Genomic DNA, 19,337 nt, shown 5'->3' on the forward strand with positions numbered 1-19,337 from the left:
CGGCCTGCCAGGGAGCTTACCCTGGCGAGCCACGTGCAAAACGTTGCCGATCTCTGCCCTAGGATGTGCTCCAGAATTGAAGTGAATTTTTTTCAATTCACTGAAAATTAAAATAATAATGATAATAATCAGATTTAGTTTGACCAGGCCTGATTTTTTTTTCTTCTATTTTTTGGAACTGCCACCAAACCAAAAAAATCAGTTTTTCACCCAGCTCTAGTTGGAAATAAATGACCACAACCTTCCGTTTTGACTGGACATTATAGAAAGTTTCTTTGTGGCATGCTGCCTCATGGAGGGCCTGAAGTGAACCTTTATAGGTTCCCCTCAAAGCTATAAAGGATAGGTCTAGATAAGTCTGGGATTTATTATGATTATTTCATTCATTGCCTTTGTGTGATAATAGAAATCTCTCTGCATCAAAACTGTCTATATCTGGGTCCCATTTTGGTTTACAGAGAGTAAGATGTAAGGGCCCTGGCATTCTTCCAACAGTTATTTTTTCCCCTAACGTGTCATTTTCCACAATATTTAGCTCTAACAATTTCAGATTTTTGATTGAGGAAGAAACCTCACCAATGCATGGTTCACTGTTTTGAGTCGTGCTGGGATGAAATCAAAGATACTGTCCAATAACCTGTGTGAACATATGCTTTCTATATTTTTGTGAAGCTTCACAGGCCAATTACTTCAGTTTCCATTGTGAACGATTTTTGTTGTCTGATCTCTTTGATTCCTGTATAATTCCATGCACATCCTGATAGAAGAGTTGTCATTAACTCTGTGATCTTCTTTGTTCTGTACAGTGCAAATCACTTTGGCAGAGTTCAAATGATTAATAGATAACAGTTTATGGCATGTTTTTAACTCATCCCCTAGTTTGGCTGACATGGTTAAAATTGCTGACTGATCAGAAGAATGCATTTAGAACTCCTCTTTTATTTTTTTTCTTCAGATGGTTTCAGAGCACATCAAACCTGTCCTCTACTCGCTACACTGGCTTCCCAAATAATTTCGAATCATATTCCAGCTATCAGTCCTCTTCGAAGCACTCCATGGCCTGGGCCCAGGATATCTAAAAGACCACCTAGAGCTCCAGGATGAAGACCATGGTTGACAACTTCGCTCCTCTGGCACAATGGAGCTCTCTACAATAAGGGTAAAGCTTGTCTGTGTGGGAGACCTTTCTCGGGGCTGGTCTGAGACTGTGGAATGAACTCTCTGAGGAACTAAGGGCCATCACAAACCTCACCACTTTCTTCAGGCATAAGGTGCTCTTCTTTGACTTTGCCTTCTTCAACATACACACAAATAGAAACAGGTATATTCATTAAAAATAAAAAGTCCTACTAAAACAAGTCACTCCACTGCACATGCTTCTCACCAAGGGGAGAGGATGAGAGAACAAACACATGACAAATGTTAGTCATGTCATTTAATGCACAATTGGAAGGCTCTAAGATAGTACGGTGATGAGCATGGTCTAAGACAGGGTAGGCAACCTATGGCACGCGTGCCAAAGGCAGCACGCATGCTGATTTTCAGTGGCACTCACACTGCCTGGGTCCTGGCCACTGGTCCAGGGGGCTCTGCATTTTAATTTAATTTTAAATGAAGCTTCTTAAACATTTTAAAACTCTTATTTACTTTACATACAACAATAGTTTAGTTATATATTATAGACTTATAGAAAGAGACCTTCTAAAAATGTTAAAATGTATTACTGGCATGCAAAATCTTAAATTAGAGTGAATAAATGAAGACTCAGCACACCACTTCTGAAAGGTTGCCAAACCCTGGTCTAAGAACCGAAAGAGAGTACAATAAACTAGAGGACTTAGTGTCAGTGGTACTCAGACAGGCATTCGATTCAGAAACCTTCATGTCCTACAATGAAATGTGATTTGCTAAGTGCACAAAAGGTTATGGTTATTATTAAAGGCACTGAAACAAACAATAAACATTCCATTACACTTTATACTTATTTTATTCTAATAGAATAAATTCAATGAAATAATAGATAGTTTACCTCAAGCGCTAGAAAACTGAGATACTAAAAGGAGAATTAGATTTCAAAGGAAAAGGATGTGTCCTGCCAACCTAACCCTCCCCACAAGAATAATTGGGTTAATGATCATGAGGTATTGGAACCATGAATTATGCACCTTAAATCAAGCATACTTCTGGGGATTTCCAAATGCAGGCAGTCTGGGGCTCCAGGCACACCATGACACAGATTCTTGGCAAACCCATCCCTTCTCTGTGGCCCCAATCTCCATTCAGAATGGTGGTGCTAGGGGACCACCCTCCTATCCCAGAAGGAAAGGGACAGCAACATGAGTGGCAGTAGGGTCTTCCTCCCCAATGAAGCAGCAAGGGTCACAACAGGGGTCCTCTCATAGATGACTCATGCCTCCTGATACGAGGGAGGCACAATCAAAGGGGAGGACATAGAATCATAGAATATCAGGGTTGGAAGGGACCTCAGGAGGTCATCTAGTCCAACCCCCTGCTCAAAGCAGGACCAATCCCCAGACAGATTTTTGCCCCAGATCCCTAAATAGCCCCCTCAAGGATTGAACTCACAACTCTGGGTTTAGCAGGCCAACACTCAAACCACTGAGCTATCCCTCCCCCATGTCTCCTCTGCCCAGTGACCTCCCCACCCAGCCCAGGGCCACCACGTTCTTCTCAACCCACCAGCATTACTTGCAGGGGTCTGTCCTCCTCCCACTGCGCCTCTCCCCAGGCATGTTTGGCCACTGTCCCTGGCGGCCGGGCCTGGGCAGGAAGCAGGAGGGAGCTGCTTCTCACACTAGCTGAAGCTGGCCACTCTGGGTTGCTGACTCTGTGCTTGAATAATAAGAGTATAGCAGCAGAAACAGATTACTGACCACCTGACAAGGATGGTGATGGTGACTGTGAAATGCTCAGGAAGATTAGAGAGGCTACAAAAACAGAAAACCCCCAAATAATGAGGAATTTAAACTATCCCCATGTTGACTAGGTGCATGTCACCTCAGGAAGAAATGCCGAGATAAAATTTCTAGATGCTATTAAAGACTGCTTTTTGGAGCAGCTAATCCTGGAATCCACAAGGGGAGAGGCAATTCTTGATTTAGTGCTAAGTGTAGCACAATATTTCGCCCAAGAGGTGAATACAATTGAACCACTTGGTAATAGTGAGCATAATGCAATTAAATTTAACATCCTTGTAGGGGGGAAAATACAAAAGATACCCATCACAGTAGCATTTAACTTCAGAAAGGGGAACTACACAAAAATGAGGAAGCTAGTTAAATGGAAATTAAAAGGAACAGTCACAAGAATGAAATGCCTATAAGCTGTGTGGAAACTATTTAAAAACACCATAACAGAGTCTCAAACTAAGGCCTAGAAAATTAAGTTAGCATAACTTCATTGCTCAGCCTGAAAAATCCACACCACTGAGCGGCGTTGTTAAGCCAACCTAGATCCCCATGTAGACAGTGGTAGGTCGACAGAAGAATTCTTCTATCTACCAAACTACCACCTCTCAGGTAGGCAATAGCATTTTAAGTGCAGACATACCCTAAATATATACCAAATTAATAAAAACAGTAAGAGGACCAAAAAAATCCCAACATGGCTAAACAACAAAGCAGGGCCAGATTAACTTTTTGTGGGCCCCCCTGGGAAATGAAGGGGCCAGGGGCAAGAGCACAGCGGGCACGGTGGATTTGATTTAAATCACTAGTCAGGAAGACTAGATTTAATCATGTTTTTCTACATAAAAGTGCATTCCTGTTGGTTGTTATAACCTCAATACATATTCTTCACAACTCAGAGATAGATGTAGGCTTCATTTTTAGAAGGTACACACTATACATTTTTAAACAGTGATTTATTTTGAAAACTTTTTAGATTAGTTTTACAGCTATATCAGAAAATGAATGATTGTTTGGTTATTTCATTTACCAAAGGTAATTGAAGCAGATATTTATGAAGTCACTGGGAGGTGAAGTATCTCCAATTCAATAGGTTAATCGTTAATATTTGGAGGATTTTCTTGCCAGGCTGTATTAGGAGGAGAACATCACCAGACAGACATTTAAATTGTTTTATTTAACTAAAACAACAACATTAAGTATTCTGGATTTTTTTCTTCAGCAGCAAACATAATATTTTAACAAAAAAGCATATGTCCCTCGCTTCTTATATTTATTTCCAGATTTCTATTCTTGTCCAGATCTGTTCCGCCCCCAACAATCTTCTATTCATTGAACTTTTTGAAACTTTTCACTTTTAAAGAGAGGTAAGGGATTGACTCTGTGTACACAAATTTGCAGAGGGACAATAGAGTTGAGGTGTGTTATTTCTCCTCTATATATTATTTATTTATTTTAAAACATTTTTGCCATTAACAAGCATGTTACCTCTGGAGACACAAATCCACAGTTTGTGAACTGCAAAACTAAGATCTCTGATGGTATCTTCTAGACTGAGCACTGAGTCCCATTGGGTAGATAGAAAGATTAACCTAAATAATCTATACAGAAGCCCCTGGAACCCCATAAGATTAGGTTCCTAATCCATGAACTATTCGAACTCATTTACAAAAGTTTTCTTAAACATTACATGAATATATTGTCTCATACTATAGCATTAGAATTTATAATCCCTATTTCATGATGAGATATAATGTATTTTAATTAAAACTATCTTTAGATAGGTTTTTCCTCAAAAATCCAATTTAAATAAAAAAAATCCGATTTTTGTTTTTAAGTCATTGATTTTTATCCACCCGGACAGCGGGGCATGGTGGGGGGAGAGGATTGGTCCCCAGCTGGAGCGAGGCAGGGGACATGGGGGGGAGGAAGGATTGGTCCCCAGCTGGAGCGAGGCTGGGGCCAGGGGCAAGAAGAGCACAGTGGGGCATGGGGGGTGGATTAGTCCCTTCTGACTGGAGCAAGGCAGGGGCCAGGGGCAATAGCACAGCGGAGCAGGAGCTAGGGTTGGTCCCTGGAGCAAGGGAGGGGCCACGGGTAAACTGGAAGCGCAGCAGGGCTGGGGAGGGGGTAAACAGAATTCACCCCTGCCCCTGCCCACATAGAGTCGGTACCTACCTTCTCTCTGGTTCTAACCCATTCTCTTCATCTCTCTCTCCACTGAGCTGAGGGTGTGGGTGCACTGAGCACAAGGCTGGGGGTGCAGGGTCTGGGAGGGAGTTAGGGTGCAGGACCAGGCTGGGGGTTGGGGTGCAGGGTCTGGCCAGGAGCTAGGGTGAGGGAGGGGGCTCAGGGTTGGGGCAGGAGGTTGGGGTGTGGAGCGCTTACCTGGGGCAGCTCCCATTTGGTGTGAGGAGTGCAGGCGGGAATGTGTGTGGGGGGGCGGTGTGTGCAGGAGCTCCCGTTTGGTGCTCAGGGTGGGGATGGGGATGTGGAAGGGTGCAGGAGTCAGGGCATGGGGTGTGGGGGGGCTGGATATTGTGGGGGGTGCAGGAGTCAGGACTAGGGGCTGGGTGTGTGTGAGGGGTGCAGGAGTCAGGGTATGAGGTGTGGGGGTGCAGGAGTCAGGGCAGAGGGCTGGGGTTGTGGGCTGGGGTCGTGGGGGTGTTCCCAGCCCCCTGCCCTGAGCGGCTCATGGCAGGGGGCTGGAGGGGCTATGCCCTGATTTCACCCCCTTCCCCAAGGCCCCACCCCGCCTCTTCTCCGCCTCCTCCCCCGAGCGGCGAGCGCACTGCGGCTCTGCTCCTCCCCCTCCCTCGCGCAGGCAAATAGCTGTTCGGCGGCAGGGGAAGCGCTGGGAGGGGGAGGGGCGGGAACGTGGGGGAGGAGCTTGGCTGCCGGCGGAGCTTGGCTGCCGGCGGAGCCGGCAGGACCAAGCTTCTGCCCGCTGCCCCCGCAGGCGAGAGTGGTGGGCAGGAGGCAGAGAAGAGCAGGCTGGGCCGGGGCCCCTTTGGAGCGTGGGCCTGGCGCCATGGTAAATCCGGTACTGCAACAAAGTAAAAAAGATGGTAAGAGGCAAAAAGGCAGCCTTTAAAAATTGGAAGTCAAATCCTAATGAGGAAAATAGAAAGGAGCATAAACTCTGGCAAGTGAAGTATAAAAGTATAATTAGGCAGGCCAAAAAAGAATTTGAAGAGCAAATACCAAAGACACAAAACATGACAGCCAAATATCTTTTTAACTATGTCAGAATCAGGAAGACTGCCAAACATCAGTGTGGCTACTGGACAATCGAGGTGTTAATGGGGCATTCAAGGAAGACAAAGCTGTTGCAGAGAAGCTAAATGAATTATTTGCATAGATCTTCATTGCAGAGGACGTTAAGGAGATTCCCACACCTGAGCCATTCTTTTTAGGAGACAAATCTGAGGAACTGTCCCAGATTGGGGTGTCAATAGAGGAGGTTTTGGAACAAATTGATAAATTAAATAGTAATAAGTCACCAGGACCAGACAGTATTTACCCAAGAGTTCTGAAGGAACTCTAATATGAAATTGCAGAATAACTAACTTTGGTTTGTAACCTATCTCTTAAATCAGCCTCTGTACCAGATGACTGGAGGATAGCTAATATAACACTGATTGTTAAAAAGGCTCCAGGAGAGATCCTGGCAATTACAGGCCGGTGAACCTAACTTCAGTACAGGCAAATTGGTTGAAACTACAGGAAAGAACAGAATTATCAGACACACGGATGAACCCAGTATGTTGGGGAAGAATCAACACAGCTTTTGTAAAGGGAAATCATGCCTCATTAATCTATTAGAATTCTTTGAGGGTGTCAACAAGCATGTGGACAAGGATGATCCGGTTTATATAGTGTACTTGGATTTTCAGAAAGCCTTTGACAAGGCCCCACACCAAGGGCTCTTAAGCAAAGTAAGCAGTCATGGGATAAGAGGGAAAGGTCCTTTCATGGATCAGTAACTGGTTAAAAGACAGGAAACAAAGGGTAGGAATAAACGGTCAGTTTTCACAATGGAAAGTAGTAAATAGCAGGGTCCCCAAAGATCTGTACTGGGACCTGTCCTGTTCAACATATTTATAAATGATCTGGAAAAGGGGGTAAACAGTGAGGTGGCAAAGTTTGCAGGCTGAAGATAGTTAAGTCCAAAGCTAACTGCAAAGTGTTACAAAGGAATCTCACTAAACTGGGTGACTAGGCAACAAAATGGCAGATGAAATTCAATGTTGATAATTGCAAAGTAATGCACATTGGAAAACATAATCCTGATGACACATACAAAATGATAGGGTTTAAATTAGGTGGTCCCACTCAAGAAAGAGATCTTGGAGTCATTGTAGATAGTTCTCTGAAAATATCTGCTCAATGTGCAGCAGCGGTCAAAAAAGCTAACATTAGGGAAGGGATGGATAATAAGACAGAAACTATCATAATGCCATTATATAAATCCATGATATGCCCATACCTGGAATACTGCATGAAGTTCTGGTCAACCCATCTCAAAAAAGATATATTAGAATTGGAACAGGTACAAAGAAGGGCAACAAAAATAATTAGGAGTATTGAACAACTTCCATGTGAAGAAAGATTAAAAAGACTGGGACTGTTCATCTTAGAAAGTGATGACTAAGGGGCGATATGATTGAGGTCTATAAAATCATGAAAGAGATGGAGAAAGTGAATAGGGAAGTGTTATTTAAGCCATAACACTAGAACCAAGGGTCACACAATGAAATTAATAGGCAGCAGGTTTAAAACAAACATAAGGAAGTACTTCTTCACACAATGCATAGTCAACCTGCGGGACTTATTGCCATAGGATGTTGTGAAAGCCAAAAGTATAACTGGGTTCAAAAAAGAATTAGATAAGTTCGTGGAGAATAGGTCTATCAATGGCTATTAGCCAAGATGGTCAAGGATGCAACCCCATGCTCTGGGTGTTTCTAAACCTCTGACTGCCAGAAGCTGGGACTGGACGACAGGAGATGGATCACTTGACAATTGCCCCATTCTGTTCATTCCCTCTGAAACATCTGGCACCAGCCGCTGTTGGAAGACAGGATACTGGGCTACATGGACCATTGTCTGACTCAGTATGGCTGTTCCTATGTTTGTATGTTTCCTAGCCCATTGCTTTAACCATGTCACCCCTTTCTTTCATCCCTCCTCTGGCTTCTCTTTCTCTGGTGCATTAAACATAAGCTACTTGTCTTCACTTTCAACACCCTTCACAGCCTGTCACAATCTTACCGATCATCTCTCATTCACTGTCAAAATATCAACTCCCATCTCCAGTTGGTCCATGATGCCACCCTCCACCACCCATTTGTTAAATTTTCAAACAAGCATCTTTGTGCTTTCTCCCATGTTGCCCCTCACACTTGAGAGGAGCTCCCCATAAACAACTGTAAAGCCACATCATTGTTCGCCTTCAAATCCCTTCTTAAAACTCTCGCTGGCTGTGATGAGTGCAAAAAACATGACAAGGACTAGGCTGCTGGTGTGCTGTGGCTACAACCTGTCATGCTGACCAATACTGTCTGATTGTTTCCTTGTACTCCGCCATCTGTCTGTATCCATCTTTTGTCGCTTGTCTTATATATAGATTGTAAAACTTTTGGGGCAGAATCCATCTTTTTTGTTCTGTGTTTGCACAGCGCCTAGTACAATGGGGTCCTGGTCCATGACTAGACATTACTATAATACAAATAAATAATAATAATAATAATTAGTAATTAATAATATATTTTTGAACCCTTAGTTTGGTGACTAGAGCTTAGATTACAACTGTAATGGATGCTAAACTGTATTATACTATTCAGTCACTAGATGGTACTGTGTGTAACATATAGTAACTCCTCACTTAACGTTGTAGTTATGTTCCTGAAAAATGCGACTTTAAATGAAATGATGTTAAGCGAATCCAATTTCCCCATAAGAATTAATGTAAATAGGGGGGTTAGGTTCCAGGGCAGTTTCCCCTACTCTGCAAGCATCGGGGCGGGGGGCTAAACCCTCAGCCCGCCCACTCCACCCCTTCCCCCAAGCCCCCACCCTTGACCCGTCTCTTCTCCCCCCTCCCTCCCCCTTTATTTCGCACGCTGCGTCCTGGCTCATCCCCACTCCCTCCCCTCCCTTCTAAATGCCACAAGCCAGCTGATTGCCGCATTCGGGAGGCAGGGGAGGGAGGGGGGAGGCGCGCCGAGTCCTCACTCCTCCCCCTTCCCTCCTGCCCAGGGCAATCAGCGGGCTTGCCGTGTTCGGGAGGCAGGGGAGGGAGGGGGAGCCTGCGCACCGAGTCCTCGCTCCTCCCTGCTCCCTTCTGCCTCCAAAACGCCGCAAGCCAGCTGATTGCCATGGGCAGGAAGCAGGGGGATGAGGGGGAAGGCACTGATCCACGGGGTCTGCTGGCAGGCGGGAGGCGCTGGGGGCGGGGCGTAGGGAGGCTGCCAGCTGTGGAGAAAGCAGGCAGCCAAACAACGTAAGAGTGGAGCATTGCACAACTTTAAATGAGTATGTTCCCTAATTGATCAGCAATGTAACAACGAAACAACGTTAAGCGGGATGACTTTAAGTGAAGAGTTACTGTGCCTTCTTTAAGCTAACCTCAGCCATACCTGGCAGTACATTAAAGGATCTTATACTGAACACATATGGTATGTATCTGTCTGAGAAGGAAGCTCTGTGGCCAGTCCTTATCTGCTATAGAAGCCTGACCTGATAGTAACAGCCCTGCAACCTACAGTGACTTCTGACATGACATGGTGTCAGGAACAAACCAGTGCCAGAGGAGAACAGAAACAAAAGGGAAAACAGCAATACAGGTTGCAAACAGAAGGAACAAAGCAACAAAGATTGCAGGATCTCATCAAGATGCCACTCTTCAATGCTCCAGACAGGGCCGGTGCAACCCATTAGGCGACCTAGGCAGTCGCCTAGGGCACTAGCATTTGGGGGGCGGCATTTCGGGTCCTTCGGTGGCGACTGCGGCGGCCGGATCTTCGGCCGCCCCGGTCGTCATCGACATTTAGGCGGAGGGAGCTGGGGCAGGGGGGTGCGGGGAGGGCCGCCTGCAGCAAGTAAGGGGGGGGGCAGCACGCAGGGGAAATCCCCGCCCCAGCTCACCTCTGCTCCGCCTCCTCCCCTGAGCACGCCGCCCCGCTCTGCTTCTCTCCCTCCCAGGCTTGCGGCACCTAACAGCTGATTCGCGCTGCAAGCCTGGGAAGCGGGAGAAGTGGAGCGGCAACGGCGTGCTCGGGGAGGAGGCAGAGCAGAGGTGAGCTGGGGCGGGGAGCTGCCGCATGGCTCCCCGGGCCGGGGGGAGCTGCCGCGGGGGGGGGGCACCCCAGGGCGGAGGGGGGGCTGAGAACTGCCACAGGGCTCGGGGGGGGGGGCACAAGGTGGAAGTTTCGCCTAGGGCGCGAAACATCCTTGCCCTGGCCCCAGAGAACGTAAAACTTTGACAAACCTTCACAATGGACAGACTGGAAGCAGTATTTTGCAAGATTTCAAATTGCTACAAAACTTCAAAAGGAAACTGAAGATATACAGGTAGCCTCTTTAATTTATGCTATTGGGAAGCAAGCAGAGCATATCTTTAAATCTTTTACCTTACTGAAGACAGTCACAACGATGCTTATGAAGGAGTTTGGCTATGTTTGATGCACACTTTATACCTCAGAGAAATGTGATTAATGACGGAGCATGTTTTCACCAGTGAATTCAAGAACCAAGAGAAATGCTGAATGTTAAATAAGAACTCTGCATGCATTGGCTGAAAACTGTGATTTTGGGGCTGCAAAACATAAAATAAAATAAAATAAATAAAATTAATGGAGATATCCCATCTCCTAGAACTGGAAGGGACCTTGAAAGGTCATCAAGTCCAGCCCCCTGCCTTCACTAGCAGGACCAAGTACTGATTTTGCTCCAGATCCCTAAGTGGCCCCCTCAAGGATTGAACTCACAACCCTGGGTTTAGCAGCCCAATGCTCAAACCACTGAGCTATCCCTCCCCCCAAACATGACAATATCAGAGAGAGGCTGGTTAACATGACAATATCAGAGCGAGGCGGGTTAACAGATAAAAATCTTTCTCAGCATCTATAATTAAAACCAGACTTAATCCTAAACACAGCTATACAGCTAGCAAAACAGTTTAAACTAATCAAAGAGCAGAACAAAAGGCAGAAGCAGCTTTAAAAACCTAAAATTAGATTAGCTTCAGGTAAACTAACCCTAAGCCATACACAGACATATGAATGCTAAAAGTCTTTATCTTAAAAGCCCTGAGGCTATGAGGAAATTCCAGGCAAACTACAAAGCTTTCAGAATAAATGTACAAGATGTGGAAAATTTTATAGCTCAAGATGTGTGTCCAGCTAAAGGCGCAATACATAATAAATACACAAAATATGAACATTTTGCAGCTGTTTGCCTCACTAAGGCAGTGAGAGCACTAAACATGAATACAATCAAGAGACATTATTTGTGGTATCTATCACATGTGACGACACAGAACCTGCCTGGAGAGTGAAACTGAATATTCATAGAAAGATGATTGACTTTAAAACTGACTTAGGAGCTGATGTCACAGTCATCTCAGAAGGGACCTACAAGACCTTTCCACAGTGACAAAACCACTGAATGAATTGTTAAAGTCCAACACGTCTCGATTATGGGGGCCAAATCAAGAAATTGTCTTCAAAAACCTAACAGAAATTATCTCAACAGCGCCAGTTCTCAACTACTAGGATGTGAACAGACCCACAATGGTCAGTGTGCATGCAAGCAGTTACGGCTTAGGTGATGTATTGTTGCAACAACATGGATTTGAGTGGAAGCCAATTGCATTTTGCTCCCACACGCTAACAGAAGCAGCAAAATGATATGCACACATTGAAAAGGAGTGCCTGGCAAACATATGGGCATGTGAGAACTTTTACAGCTATCTGTGTGGATTGGATTAGTTTACACTAACAGACCATACATTTCTTCTAACCCTCATTAACTGAAAAGACCTGGATCAAGCACCGCTGAGATACCAGTATCTTTTGATAAGATTAATGCAATTTAACCCAAATGCTAAATAGGTTCCTGATAAAATCTTGTTAGTAGCTGGCACTCTGTCATGGAGACCAGCATCACACTCAACTATCGTGAGCTCAAAGCTGATACAAAAGGCATACGTGGATGCTGTGGATGCATACAGAGCAATGTCAGAAAAGAAATAACATCAGTTACAAAGAGCAATATTATCTGACACACAACTTAAAGAAGTTCTAAGTTACATTAGAGTTGGCTGGTCCAAGATCTAAAGGATAATAGGGAAGTGCTAAGAAACTACTTTGCAGTACATGGACAATTACGTGAGGCAAATGGACTCATGATTACAGGTGGTTGCATTGTAATTCCAAACAAAATAAGAGGAGACATCCTAAACTAACTAAATGTTGTGAATGGGTCAACCAGTCAGTCTGATGGTCAGGCATCAGCAAGGACATAAAGTATTTGCATTTGAACACTGTAGAACTAGTAGAGCGACACAATACAAATAACCTTGAATAATATATCTCTCTACCAAACAGACCTTGAAAGAGACTAGCTGCAGATTTATATGAATATAAAGGATATCATTACCTGGTCATAGTGGACTGTTTTTCCAGATGTATAGAAATAATATACTTGTTGCATATTGTAACATGTCACAGTGTTCTCGGGAAACTGAAGTGCACTTTTGCTTACTTTGGTATTCCAAAACAACAAGTGATGGACAATGGATCACAATTCACTGCAGCAGAATTTAATTCATTATGAACGAAATACGATTTTATAGCAGCTTACATTACCCACAAGCAAATGGAGAGGCTAAGACAGCTGTTCGGATAGCCAAGAAAATCCTGCAGCAGGAAGATCCATTTCTTGCTCTTCTGAGCTACAGATTAACACTGATACCTGCTACTGAATATAGTCCAGCACAACTCCTGATGGGAAGACAACTCAGAACTACCATCCAACTTTGGAAAAGAATCTCTCTCTAAAGTGGCCAGACATGAAGAGAGTAGCCAAATCAGATAAAATGGCAAAAAAAGTTTATGGACATGTTTACTAATGGTGAAACTCAATTCGAGAACTGCCAGGTCTATAACCTGGTGACTGTATTCATGTCAAACTGGATGGAGAAAAAGGACGGACAACTTCAGCTGTCATAAAGACAAAGAATTCATCACCCAGATCATATGTGATTGAGACCGACAGTGGAGACTTCAACAGAAACCGTTGACATTTACAATTTGTTCCTCAGAAAGAACAGTCAACTGAGCAAATTCTACAGATGGCAGCTGCAGAACAAGAAGACTCAAAAATTCCAAACCGACCACAGCCAATTGTTGCAATTAATTAACAGCCAGATGACCAAGTGTCATAACTATAAAGGGAAGGGTAACAGCCCTCCCGTGTACAATACTATAAAATCCCTCCTGGCCAGAGACACCAAAATCCTTTTACCTGTAAAGGGTTAAGAAGCTCAGGTAACCTGGCTGACACCTGACCCAAAGGACCAATAAGAGGACAAGATACTTTCAAATCTTGGGGGGGGGGGAAGGCTTTTGTTTGTGCTGTTTGTTTTGGGGGGCTGTTCGCTCTTGGGACTAAGATGGACCAGACATCAATCCATGCTCTCCAAATCTTTCTGAACAAGTCTCTCATATTTCAAACTTGTAAGTAACATCTAGGCAAGGCGTGTTAGTTTTATCTTTGTTTTCTCAAATTGTAAATGTTCCTTTTGCTAGAGGGTTTACCTCTGTTTGCTGTAACTTTGAACCTAAGGCTAGAGGAGGTTCCTCTGGACTCTTTGAATCTGATTACCCTGTAAAGTTATTTTCCATCCTGATTTTACAGAGATAATTTTTACCTTTCTTTCTTTAATTAAAAGCCTTCTTTTTAAAAATTGATTTTTCCTTGTTTTAAGATCCAAGGGGGTTGGATCTGGACTCACCAGGAATTGGTGGGGGGGGGAAAGAAGGGGGAATGGTTAATTTCTCCTTGTTTTAAGATCCAAGGGTTTGGATCAGTGTTCACCAGGAAATTGGTGGAGAAGTCTCTCAAGGCTACCCATGAAAGGGTTATAGTACTTGGGAGGGAGTTATTCTTGGGGGGGGAGGTAGACAGAGTTTCCTAAATGACTCATAAATAATTTGGGTGGTGGCAGCAAAACCAGATCTAAGCTGGTAGTTAAGCTTAGAGGTTCTCATGGAGGTCCCCACATCTGTACCTTAGAGTTCAGAGTGGGGAAGGAACCTTGACACCAACTTTTGGGTCATGTAATTAAAAAACCAGTATGCTTCAGAGACACTTAACAGACTGATACTTCAAAGACACCGTGATATTGTAAATTTTGTAAATGGTAGGAACATTGAACTTAAAGGGGGAGAGGTAATGGAATGCTAAACTTTATTATAATGTTCAGCCACTAGGTGGCATTGGGTATAACATACCTTATATAAAAAAACGAGGAGTACTTGTGGCACCTTAGAGACTAACAAATTTGTTTGGGCATAAGCTTTCGTGGGCTAAAGCCCACTTCATCTGATGCATGCAGTGGAAAATACAGTAAGAAGATATATATATACAGAGAACATGAAAAATGGGTGTTGCCATACCAACTCTAACGAGACTAATCAATTAAGGTGAGCTATTATCAGCAGGAGAAAAAAAACTTTTGTAGTGATAATCAGGATGGCCCATTTCAACCAGTTTCCAGTAGGGGAAAAAATAGCATGGGGAAATAGTTTTTACCATGTGTAATGACCCATCCACTCCCAGTCTTTATTCAAGCCTAATTTAATGGTGTCCAGTTTGCAAATTAATTCCAGTTCTGCAGTTTTTCGTTGGAGTCTGTTTTTGAAGTTTTTTTGTTGAAGAATTGTGACTTTTAGGTCTGTAATTGCGTGACCAGGGAGATTGAAGTGTTCTCTGACTGGTTTTTGAATGTTATAATTCTTGACGTCTGATTTGTGTCCATTTATTTTTTTGCGTAGAGACTGTCCAGTTTGGCCAATGTACATGGCAGAGGGGCATTGCTGGCACATAATGGTATATATCACATTGATAGATGTGCAGGTGAACGAGCCTCTGATGGTATGGCTGATGTGATTAGGTCCTATGATGGTGTCCCTTGAATAGATATGTGGACAGAGTTGGCAACGGGCTTTGTTGCAAGGATAGGTTCCTGGGTTAGTGTTTTTGTTGTGTGGTTGCTGGTGAGTATTTGCTTCAGGTTGGGGGGCTGTCTATAAGCGAGGACTGGCCTGTCTCCCAAGATTCCCAAGAGTGAGTCTCTTAAGGTGCCACAAGTACTCCTTGTTCTTTTTGCTGATACAGGCTAACACGGTTACCACTCTGAAACCTGATAGCTTATTTAAGTTACCCTCAGCCATACCTGGAAGCACATTAAAAGATCTTATATTGAACACATCTGGTGTATATCTACCTGAGATATCTGCACAGAAGCTTGACCTGCTAGTAACAGCCCTGCAACTTACCATGGACAAGGTGTACATGGCAAGAACTAAATTTCCAAAAGATTTTCTTCTATCCCTCAATGAATAAGCAATTATTCTGCGAGGGACCTTTTTTCTTTGGGAGCTCACCCTTTCTCCTCTTGCTGCTTGTAGAAGGAAAGGGAAGGTCAGAGTAGTACAGAAGAGTGGGGGGGGCGGGGGTGGTCAGATCTTTGCAGTGTGGGATGCACTCAGGGCATCAGCTCTGCCCCACATCCATACCCCCCTTCCATTTCTGTTTCCCTTCAAAAACTGCCCCCACAGTGCTGAGACCAGGATGGGGAACTGAGAACAGTCATGTCACTGTGAAGGGATTAGCATGCAGCTAGTGCATTCTGTGGCCAGGGTTACCATTGCCAAGGAGCCAGCGGCAGGGGAGGCAGAGAATTGGGTTGTGGTACATTGGGTTGTGGGATGCTAAGAAATTATTTTAAAAAACCCAGTGAAATTAAATGCCCCAAAACCTCTTTGACGCAGAATTAAGATTGCCCACTGATGCCTCCTCCTGCCTTTCCAGAGTTCAGCTACACTAAAATCTCTGAAAACCAGGAAATGAAAAGTAAAGATACATGCTAGCCCTGCAATGTAACCTTAACTCTGTTCTCTTTGAGCAATGCCCCAAAATGCCAAAAACACACATACTAATACACTACCCTTACACACGCCAGCTATTGCCAGCTCCAGGATATGGAGACAAAATTGGCTCCTTCTCAGGAGCGGCGCCAGGGTTTTTGGCGCCCCTAGGCGGGGGTCCTTCCGCGCTCCCGGTCGTCGTCGGCAATTCTGCGGCGGGGGGGTCCTTCCGCGCTCCTGGTCTTCGGGGCACTTCAGCGGCGGGTCCCGGAGCGAGTGAAGGACCCACCGCAGAATTGCCACTGAAGACCCGGAGCGCGGAAGGACCCCCCGCCGCCGAATTGCCGCCAAGGGCGGCAAAATACCGCCCCCCCAAAATCCTGGCGCCCTAAATGGAAGCTCCTTTTGGAAAGAATTCAGATGTCCATATTGATTCTTTTATTGTCTTTGCTACCATTGACCATTAAGTGTTGTTAATATGTCACTGGACTCTGGCATGTTTGGAGAGAATTGCTTGAGTGGCTCTGTTCCATTCTGTCAGAGAGATTTCAGAGACTACTGTTAGGCAATTGTTCATCTATCCCAAGGGCTCTCTCATGCACAGTTTCATGCTGTTCTTCTGGCTGGTACCCTTCTGTTCAACATGTATGTGAGGTTGTTAAGAGTGTTAATAGGGAGATCTGGGGTGCAATGCCTTCAGTAGCCAACCCTGGCAATACAATTGAACAACATACTCAAGCCGAATATAGTGTGGGCCTGAATGAGGGCTAGCTGACTGAGGCTCAGTCCAGGTACAATTGTGATAATTGACTGAGGTAAACAACAAAAAATAATGGTGGACTCTAGATCAAAATCCTTCAATTAAAGTAGTATGTATACTGTTTACTACTGAAGTTCACATACTGGAAGCCTTGGATCTCCAGTTGTTGCTGGATCCCCACATTGCCATGGTTGCTACATATGTTTTTATCATTTGCACTTGGTAAAACAGGTTGTGACCATTTATTTGACATGTGGACCTCATCCTGGGTATCCATACCTTTGTCACCTATAAGTTGGATCGCTGCAACATGTTCTGTATGCGTCTTGCAAACCAGTGGGCTAACTCACAAGCCCATGAACCAGAGAACATTCTCCTGCCACAGAACTTCACTTTCTTTACTTCAGAGCTTCAGTTTTATTTCTTCAAAATAAAACTGTTTAACACAATTTAAAATATCATTCATGTCCTTTCCTCCTGATTTGGGGCCTTCCCCAGAACCGCATCTACTCCCTACAGGGTTACACTCCACAGGCCATCTGCCTTGGAGTCACATATGAAGTAGGTTCTCTTTCATGACATAGGAACTCCTGCGGGAGTCTTCCTGCAACTATCACTAGTCACTACTGCTGACTTTTATGAGGACCAGGAGATCTTCAGGCTATCACCTAATGCCTGGGTCACATCATCAGCTGGTCAGTCACAGATGGAGGTAGGCTCAACTATCCTTAAAGGGCTAACCACCATTCAAAAAATTAAAGTTAGTGCAGAATTAGACTGCCCGTTGTGTATTTCACGCAGAGAGGACATTCAATTTATGATCATAGAAGCATAGGACTGGAAGGGACCTCGAAAGGTCATCTAGTCCAGTCCCCTGCACTCATTAGCTGTCCGTTGATTTCTGAGCGAACCTCAGGTTTGTGGGTGTTGATGCATAACATGTTAAAGGGTTTGGGTCCTGACTACCAGAAAGACCTTCTCTCTCCCCTTTTGTCATACTTTGACACTTGTGATCAACCAAGGCACTTGAGTTTACAATCCTCTGGTTCAAACAAGGGGCAGGTTCCGACGTCTTGTCAGTGGAAGATCCTCAATTCTGGAACTTTCTCCCTCTTGGCACCAAACAGCCCTGATTTATTGACCTTAGAATCATAAAATATCAGGATTGGAAGGGTCATCTAGTCCAACCCCCTGCTCAAAGCAGGACCAATCCCCAACTAAATCATCTTCAGGAAACACTGCAAAGCTTATCTATTTCCCCAGGCTTTTCCCTAAAGCATTGAATAGGGCTGGAGGGGAGAGAGGAGAGTTCATTTTTTGGTGAGTTAGGAGGTCCTTTTACAGCCATTTGAGTTTATTATTTGTATGTATAATTATTGTTCTGTGGCTAGAGTATTATGTGGGAGCTTTACTACACAGAATAAATATACACATTTAATGGCTCTCTTAGCTGTTCAATGTTTTACATCATAAGTAAGACAACTAAGAGACAAAAAGGGGAAACTGAGAAAACAGAGAGGGTAAAGCATAAAACAGAGAAGAAAGCAGAGATTTTATAATAGTTATTTAGTGCTCAGATATTATTGTGATAAGCATAGTATAAATATCTAGATAGATTCAGATTCCTTGGGCAAGGCCTATCTCTTCCTCTCTGTTCTGTACAGTGCTGACCACAGTATTAGTGCTTAACAAACAATAGCAACAGTTTTGCCAACCCTATGCATTCAAAAATAACGAGTCAGGCCGCCAGAAATAATGAAATTGGCTTAAAATCATGAGATTATTAATCTAACAAATGTGGGGTTCTTTTTATTTGCCTTCTGGTTTTGGAGCCTTTAAGGATCGTGTTTTCCAGCTTTTCTCTGCAACCATGAGGCTAGAAACTTAGCTTTCATTAAAAAAAAAAAAAAAAAAAAAGTGAGATTCTCCTGTAATCATATGACTTCTGGATCTGGGGCTTTAAAAGAGGAAATTTTCAGATAAGCACAGATACATTTTCCTAATATTGAGAGACTTGTGATAAAATCACACTTTGCCAATCCAGTTATATTAAGTGAAGGTCTTTATGAGTAAAGTCAAGTCTTCATGAGTCAGTACTCAGTACTCATGAAGACTGCTTAAAGCAGGAGAAGAGAAACATACATATAACCTTTGTAAGGAAGAAGAGGTCTATCCTGCAGTGCCTTCATCACAACACTGTTCTTCCCCCACTCTTTTTATGATTGTTCACATAGCCATAGACATTGCAGGCTGAGAATGCAGCATCTAGGAAAATGAAGTTTTGCAATTTATATTCCCCATATTTTGAATTTATAGCATAAGCAATAAAACAAGCAGGAGAAATCCGGTCCCAACCCCCCCACGAGAGATTCCTCCAGACACCAACCAGAGTTATCCTCTGCTTCCTGTAGTTGAAGTTTCAGTGGTAACAGTCAGGTCAGTGAAAGAAACGCAGGGAAGAAATGCATGAAGAGCTACTAGAGAAACTACAAG

The 19,337-nt window shown here is 43.9% G+C and overlaps 1 protein-coding gene across 1 annotated transcript in view; it reads right to left on the reverse strand.

The window, feature by feature from the left end:
* The window catches only part of CARS2 (cysteinyl-tRNA synthetase 2, mitochondrial), a 68,155-nt gene extending 48,818 nt beyond the window's left edge, over window positions 1-19,337 (reverse strand). Inside the window, exons 1-2 of the mRNA XM_026647502.2 lie at window positions 19,231-19,337; window positions 18,994-19,109 (exon numbers count right to left, since the gene is read on the reverse strand). The gene's annotated coding sequence lies outside the window, so the exon portion shown is untranslated. The remainder of the gene's footprint in view (window positions 1-18,993; window positions 19,110-19,230) is intronic.

Source organism: Terrapene carolina, unplaced genomic scaffold (genome assembly GCF_002925995.2).
Source record: "Terrapene carolina triunguis isolate 2854851 unplaced genomic scaffold, T_m_triunguis-2.0 Scaffold21, whole genome shotgun sequence".
Classification (NCBI taxonomy): Eukaryota; Metazoa; Chordata; order Testudines; family Emydidae; genus Terrapene; species Terrapene triunguis.